The following is an 8,545-nucleotide window of genomic DNA, read 5'->3' on the forward strand; positions in this document are numbered from 1 at the left end:
CCACTGCCAAGGATCCAGTTATCCAACCTATTTATACCAAGGGTTTGATTTATACCTGCAGTGACAGAGGGGAATAAAGAAATATGTCACCTTTTATGACCGAACTGAACCTCATTTAATTTTTTAATTAAAGCCTCTCACCTGTCTGCTTCAAGCACAGAAATGTCCCTCCAATCCCGAAATAAATTCCTGATATTATTGATTGCAGCCAGGATGGCTGGGACTGGGAGATATTTTCTTGTGCAACCGTTCAGTCTTTGCGAGGGAAAGGCAAAAGGCAGTGCTGGAGCTGCAGACTTGATTTATAGATATTAAACATTTTATAGCAATTTTTTATCACTTTCATTCCTCTCCATTCCTCCTTCAGATGTTGGAATAAGGAGGGTGGAGAGGGACGGGGAGGCAGCAGACTTTAAACTGTCATAGCTCTGGGAGAGTGATGGATTTTGTGGGCTTGGGCAAACCCAATTTTTGGAAAGCTTTGCCTGTGCTCCCTTTTAAAAGGAGGGCAGCCCCTTATCTCCCTCCTGCCAATCTGCCAGCTGTGCATCCCTGCTCGGAGCGGGAAGCCCTGAGCATCCCTTATCTGCCCTCCGGGGATGGCAGATCCAGCCGCATCCCCATGGAAACCCTCCGGGAGCCCTGCCAGGACCACCCTGCGCTCCGACCACCCCAAAAAATGCCGAGCATCCCTCCAGCATCACCCCCCTCCCCAGAGCCACCTGCGGCTCGGCCAGGCCTCTCCCAAACACATTTCTCTCTAAAAGCCCAGATTAGCCTGAAATTCTGCAGGAGATAAAGCCCGGCCCGTTATCAGCGCTCGCATCCATCCCCCCCGCGCTGCCGGCGCTCCCGAGCGGGGCTGTTTTCCCAGCAGAGCACCGAATCCATCATCCCGGGGCTTTCCTGGAGCAGGGCGATAAATCCCGCCCAGCAGAGGGGAAGGTGAGACCCGAATTCTTCTCCACACGCACTCCCTGGAATGCAGGTCCAACACCGCCTCCTTTTCCAGGCACCGCTCCTCTTTCTCAAGGGGTTCCTCATCTTTCTGACCATCATTCGATTTTTTTTTCCCAGCAGCTTTTCTCTTTCTCAATACATTCCTCCTCTTCTTGGCCATCATTTAATCTTTTTTTCCTTCTTTCCCCCCCTTTTTTTTTTTTGTTTCATTATTCTTCCAAGTGCTTCTCTCCCATCTCCTGTTAAGCTGGGCAAACAGGGAGAGGGGATGGAGCTGAATCTCACCTGGGTGACAGATGAAAATATTCCATGGGATTTAGATACAGAGATATTAAATAAATGAATTAATTAAATTAATTACCTAAATTAAAATAATGAATTAATAACTTGAAAAAGGCGTTATTCAAGGTGCTTTGGCTAATGGGAGAAGCTGGAGTGGCAGCTAGGAGACAGTGATGGCTTTGGCTTGGAAAAGACAAACTGACTTTGAGCTGGTAAAAAGAGAAATATATTTAAAACCAAGGCTGTTTTTAAAGTCTTACAAGGGTGGAATCCAGCCTGAACTGGCATATAAATAATAAATATAAAAATAAGATATGTGTATTTTGTGGTTGGGAAAAGGGATTTGATACATGGGAATATTCTGCTGTGATGGAATAGGAACAGGGGCAAAGCTTTTGAGGCTGGGAAATGCGGGTGTCCCCAAAAATTCTGGATACATCCACGGCCTAAAAAGCAGATAAAATCTCTCCTACATGGGGTTTAAATACAATTTCTTGCCCGGGTGGTCATTTCTGGCTGATTCCACATCCTTATCAATAACCCCCGTGTGAGATAGCAGCCGCAGCTGAGCTCTGGCAGGGTTATCAGAGGACAGACAGTAGTTCCTGCAGCCAGAACAGCCAAGGGCTCGGGGTTAAAAGCCAAGGGTCAGCACAGCCACTGCCCTGTGTGGCATGGATTAAATCAAAAATTATCTGCCAGTGGCAAAGCAGCCCAGAGCATCCATCTGCGGGCTCAGCTCTGTGCATAAATCACCTCTTTCAGGGCTGCCTTGGCTCCTCCAGCTCTGCTCCTCGGTGCTGGTGGTGTAAATGCAGAGTAGGAAATCCAAGTGAGGTGCGCTGGGTTAGGGGAAAGTGGATTTTGTTTTTATGGATGAGGTTTTTTATGGCTGCAGCTGGAAGCGAGGCTTGAAATGCGCTGAAAAATTTTGCTCAGCTCCATGAAAATCAATTTCAGCCTCTGCCATCCCCAGTGTTTTGCTGATCCTTCCCAAATTCACAGCTTTTCCTTTTCAATCAATGCATTAATCATGGAAGAGTTAGAAGGAAGAACTAAAGAGCCAAAGATTCATTTAGGTTGGCAAAAAACCTCTGGGGTTGCCAAAATCCCAGCACTGCCAAGTCCATCCTAAACCATGACCCTCAAAGGAAGCACCACCTACCAGGGGATAATCCTGACTTTAATTTCAATTATTTCTCCAGGTTTATTTATTTAAAAAAATTATGGATAGGACCACACTCCTCAGACCACTTTTGCCTCCAAAATTCCACTTGTTCACGACTGTTTTAATGATGAAATTGCAGCTGAGAGTGGATTTTATTTAACTTCTGTCTGAATTCCTGGCACTGAAGGAGTCCAGCTCAAGAAAAATTCATCAGCTGTCACATAATTTTGTTCTGCGCCTGCAAGAAGCAAGCTGGGCTTAAATTTGTTTCCAGTTAACTGCAAATGAGCAGGAATAAAAAGTCCAAGCAGCTGGAGCCGTGTCTGTGGGATGCAGGGAAACGTTTCAAGGCTATTGCCCAAAAACTCCAGCTGGTGGCAGCAGCAATTTCTTTTCCAGCAAAAGTTAAACAGAAAACTAAAAGGAGAGAGAAAAAAATCCCTAGAAAAGGAGAGAGAAAAAAAATCCCTAGAAAGGATAAGCACAAGAAAGGTTGTGGAAATCTCAGGTGTGCTGCCCGAAAATGACATTAAAAATGTTTATTGCTTCCTTAAAAAAAAAATAAAAATTAATATTTTTATGGGAGAAAATGGGAGAAAAATCCCATCCCTGCTGGATTTGAAGCAAGAGCAGAGAGAGCTGATGACAGAGGGTGGATGTGTCTGGGACAGGGGTGTGCTGAAAGGGCCCTTGAGAGCCTCCTCGGGGCTATCAGGTGCCAGCAGGGATGGAGTGACCCCGGGGGAAGCAAATTTCCACAGATTTCCTCCCATCTCCCCTCCCTGGACAGCCCAAATCACTCTGTGGGAAGAGCCAGACCTGGAGTTTTTAGCATAGATGTGATATAGAGAAACGCAAGGTCATGCTTGATTCACAGATTCACAAAGGGCAGCGGCCACAGGATGGGATTTGGAAACAAAAATTCCTCCCAGGAGGATGAGGAGGAGAAATCCCTGGGATGTCCAGAAAGCCACGTGGATGGGACATCTTGAAGGTGACATTTTGGCTTCGATCTACACCCGCCCAAGATGTTCCTTCCAACCAAAACCTCTGCATTTACAGTCCCTTCATTTAAAATCCCTTCATTTAAAACCTCTGCATTTACAATCCCTTCATTTAAAACCTCTGCATTTAAAACCTCTGCATTTACAGTCCCTTCATTTAAAATCCCTTCCTTTAAAACCTCTGCATTTACAATCCCTTCATTTAAAACCTCTGCATTTACAATCCCTTCAAACCCACTGAGGATTTTCCCTCTGTCTCACCTGCCGCACCTCATCCTCTGTGGATCTCCATTCCCATAAATTCCAGCACTTCCAGGGCTTTTCCTCATCCTCCATCCCTAAATCCCACCCTGGCATGTTCTCCAAAGCAGCCAGGAAGTCTGGGCAGGACTTTATTCCTGCTGCTTTCCCTCTAATCTTTGCATCCCTTCGGGAATATCTCTGTGGAAAAAAGGAACTCCTCTTTCCCATTGGCACAGCCCCGCTCCCAGAGGAGGTTGGAGGGGATTTTTGGAGCTCTCCAAACATGCAGGCACAATCACGGCTTCTGTGATTGAGTCGTTTCTCTCTAAATAAGTAAATTAACTCTAATACCCTTATTTGCTATCAACCTTATAAAACCTAATCAAAGCCAGATGTCTCTTCCTCAACCTGATGTGCCATGGATGGATTATTTTTCCCAGACTTTAGGAAAGTGATTTTGCTCTCTCTCTGTGTGTTCCTTCTGGTGAATTCACTGCAGGATCTGATGGGAAGAAATTTGGAAATTGGTAAAAAAATAGAAAATCTGGTTTTTTTATGGATTCAGGTCCAAACTTCCAGGTCTTCTTCTGTGTGTGGGTGGCTTTGTGTTCAGGATGGTCACTGAACTCAAGGAGATGGTAAATTATTGAGTGATTTCAACCCAAAAGGGTCTAAAAGATGCCAAATAAGAGTCCTCACACCAAGAACCTCCTAAACAGCCTGCTTGCATCAGAAAAATCATCCAGGCCTGGAGTCACAGACAGGATTTGGTGTCTGGTGGAGTCACAGAGAGGATTTGGTGTTTGGTGCTTTTGGATGGATTTCAGTGATAGTTTGGTTTGACAAGACAGGAACCAAACACAGGAAAAAAATTGCCATTGTCGTTTTCTGTGATTTCCTTTTATTTTAGGTGAGTCCAGCTGAATCACAAGGCACTTGCTGAGAGGAAGCTGGACTAAAGGACTAAAGACCTCACTGTGCTTTGTTTTTAGTCCCTTGGTGCTCAAATGCAGCTGCCAATTTCCCTTCAACTCCCTGAAAACGAGCACGGGATCGCTGTTCCACACTAAACCATTCAAATCCTGAAACCTATCCCTGCTTACCTCACAGCCCCACCGTAATTAGGCGCAGGGAAAGCCTGGAAAAATCTGTAATCACACTCAAAACCGTGCCTTGGGGTTGGGTTTCCTGCACCAAGGCAGGGCAGGAGGGACAGGCAGGCACAGGGGGTGACAAAGCCACATCCATGGGTCCCTCCTGGCTCATCAGGGGCTCTGGGGGTGGAGGGTGCCCTGATGCCATCCCTGTGTTTGTGGGGATTTGGGAATAAAAATTGCCTAGGAAGGATAACTACAAACAACATTGTGGAAAGCTGGGGTGTATAGCCTGAAAATGAGATTTAAAATGGGAAAAAATGGGGAAAAATGGGAAAACATAATGGGGGGAAATGGGAACAAATGGGAAAAAATGGGGGAAAAAATTCCTTAAAATAGGAAAAAAAATTCCCATCCTTGCTGGATTTAAAGGAATAGCAGAGAGAGATGGCCTGGTGCTGGCATGGGGATTTCCCTAATTCCAGACATGGAATTGTTCCTCTCCAGCAAGGCAACCTTTGAAACTGGGTTTTGGGATTTTCCTTTTCTTCAAGAGCAGGGGAGTGAAAGGAGAGAGGAGCTGGGATATTCTGGATATCCCAGCAGATATCCCAGCACTGGGATTGATTTCCGTGTGTTTTCTTCCTTTTGTCCTCCACTCCTTCATGGACTCATGGAATTGTTGAGGTTGGAAAATCCCTTCAACATTATTGAGTCCAACCCTTAACTTGGTGGTTCCGAGCCCAGTGTGTAAAATGATCTGATTTTTTCTAATTTTGAGGTTTTGGGATGTTCCTTTCTTCAAGAGCAAGGGAGTGAAAGGAGAAAGGAGATGTCCTGGATATTTTTCCAATCTTTGGCTCTTACCTTGAAGCAGAGAAGGGAAACGTAAGAACAAACTGGATTTGTGGTCTTGGGGTTTAGCAAGCAATTTATGCGGATTGCTGTTCCCTAAGTGGAGAATACAGTCTGGAATTCATTCCCAGCAAATTTCCTTGCAATCCCAGAGTCTGTCCATCCTTTGTCCTGCTGATTTTCCTGCTGATTTCCCTAATTCCAGATGTGGAGTTCCTCTCCATCAAGCCAATCTCTGAAATCAGCCAAAACGGCTGGGAAAACCTCTGCGCTGAAATTAGAGGTATCTCTGTGGGATTACAGAGGAATTAAAGGCTAAATCTGGTGAGGATAGGGAGACACCAAAGGAATTAAAGGCTAAATCTGGTGAGGATAGAGAGACACCAAAAGCCTGAGCAAATCTGTGCTGGATATCAAAGCAATTTGTCCCAAAACCCTGGCACGAGGATGCGCCAACGGAGAATTAGTGGGAACGGGATCTTTCCATCTGTGACCCTTTCCCTCCCGTGAACCATGGGAGACTCCTGCCATGCCCGTGGCTTTCAAACACAACATTTGAAACACCACAACATTTGAAACACAACATTTGTTGTCTCTCGGGTAGCTGTTTGTTAATTGCTGCCCTGGGATGGGCAGGATGTTTCTGTTTCGGCCCGCGCGGCTGAAGAACGAGTCAGATCTCTTCAATTTTCGGTCTTGAGGTTGTTTATTAATTCTTATCTATAAAATTTTCCTTCTGCCCAGCTGAGATCTGCTCAGCAGGGCAGCCACAGGCACTCTGTGTTGTCCTTTTATACTACAAACTACATATAACATATTTACACTTAATTCCCAATACCTATCACCTATGTTGGACAGTGTATTCTGCTCTCAACCATCCCAACGTGCCAACATCACTGCAGAAAATGGAGAAGAAGAAGAAGAAGAAGAAGAAGAAGAAGAAGAAGAAGAAGAAGAAGAAGAAGAAGAAGAAGAAGAAGAAGAAGAAGAAGAAGAAGAAGAAGAAGGAGAAGGAGAAGGAGAAGGAGAAGGAGAAGGAGAAGAGGAAAGGCTGGACACACCCAAGTTCCTCCATCTTGTCCCCATAACCCCTATACCAAAAATCCTAAAATTTACGTTTTCACCCTGTGATAACTTCATTATTACACCATTGAAACCTGTGTGACTTTCAGGTCATCATACAAAGCTGGCAGCTTGCTCTAAGGGGTCAAAATCAAATCCCCAGGGTCTCTGAGCCTCTTGGCGGGGTCCTTGCCAGCTCTGGACACCCGGAGGGATGCACTGAGTTCCAACAGTTGTCCCCCAGCCCCGGATCAGGGGGATCCCGGGATGGGCACGGCGCTGCCGCCGGCATCTGGTTCTCATGTTCAACCTCAGCTCTTCCACTCGGGCTCGGGTGACAAGGGAACAATGCTGGCCCTGCAGACTGACTAATTAGGCTGCATCTGGAGCTAATTAAGCGTGGAGTCGCGGCCAGGGGAGCGCTCCCCTTATCAAGGCAGCAGCAGGGGCGAGACAGGAGGAAAAATCGCCGCTGATAGGGCTCGGTTGTGCCGTGGAAGCAATTTAAGAGGGGCAGTGGAAATCAGAGTTTGATCCCGCGGAAAAAGGGGAATGGGATTGGTCCCAGCATGATGAACCTGGGCTGGTTTTTTGTTTTATGGAGAGGGGGAAAGGTGGGAGCTGGAGATATTTCAAATAATTAATTAAGATTGGCTTTGAACTCTCGCTTCTGTGCGTAATGTATGGGCATGGAGATGCCTCTTCAGCGTTAATATCATTTAATATTTTAGTTTCTGATACTCCTTGGCATCTGTAATTAAATATACTGACCTTTGATAGGTGAAATACACTCTGATCTCTCTTTTTTTTCATGCTATTAAAAGGAATTTCTATTGTTAGATATTCTAATCTTAGTTTTGTTTGGTCAAAACTGGGAGAAATATGGTTTCCATCGCTTTATCAGCCACTAATTAGGAGGAGGCTGCACATTTTTTAATAGCTGGACAGTTTTATTTTTCCACTGAATGAATTCCTGTGGAGGTCCAGAAAATCCAGAGTACAGGGAGTCACAGGAGTTTAAACATGAAGTAGCAGAGTTTATTTTTGATGCCTCTATTTTTCATCGTAACACTTGCAATGCCAATAAACGGAGAGAAATCCTCCAAACTCCACAGATAAATTTGTCATGGCTTGCTTCAGGACAGTAAATTATTTTTAGATGCATTTTAATTCCTTTTTTTCTGACATGGAAATGTTCATTTCCAGGATGGAAATGGTTTAGCTGCAGTTCTCATCAAAAAGAGGTTTTTTGATTGATTTTTTTTTTCCTCTTTTTTGCTGTTTTTTTGTCTAGGAGCCATCCCCAAGAAGTGCCTGGGATCATCCAACTCCATCCATGGATCCCTCCAATGCTGGAATTCCCACAGCCCTGGTGTTCCTTAGGGCTCATTGCTCCTTCCCAACCTGCACCATTTAAATCCATTTTGGTGAGGTGAGATCTGGGTTTCTGCCAAAGGTTTTTCAGGATTTAGAGCTCTTTGTGCCTCCTCCAAATCACCCTCTCCATGCTGGGAGTGTTCATCTTTGAGCATTCCCTATCACGCTGAGGGAAAAGTCCTAAAGCCAGAGAAATTCCCCCAAATTGGTGATGTTTTTATCTTATATTTAATATATTGTACATCAAACTCATTAATATTTGGGGTTTTGATCACACCAGTGGCATCAAGCTCCAGAAATGCTCTGCTCCCAGCCCACCTGTGATCCCAGCACTGGGATTGATCTCCGTGTATTTTCTTCCTTTTGCCCTTCCCTCCTTCATGGAATCATGGAATTTTTGTGGTTGGGAAATCCCTCCAACATTATTGAGTCCAGCCCTTAACCTGGAGGTTCCAAGGCCACCATGGAACCTTTCCCATGGGATTTTGGAGCAGTTTAAA

The sequence above is a fragment of the Zonotrichia leucophrys genome, chromosome 11 (genome assembly GCF_028769735.1).
Source record: "Zonotrichia leucophrys gambelii isolate GWCS_2022_RI chromosome 11, RI_Zleu_2.0, whole genome shotgun sequence".
NCBI classification, from domain to species: domain Eukaryota; kingdom Metazoa; phylum Chordata; class Aves; order Passeriformes; family Passerellidae; genus Zonotrichia; species Zonotrichia leucophrys.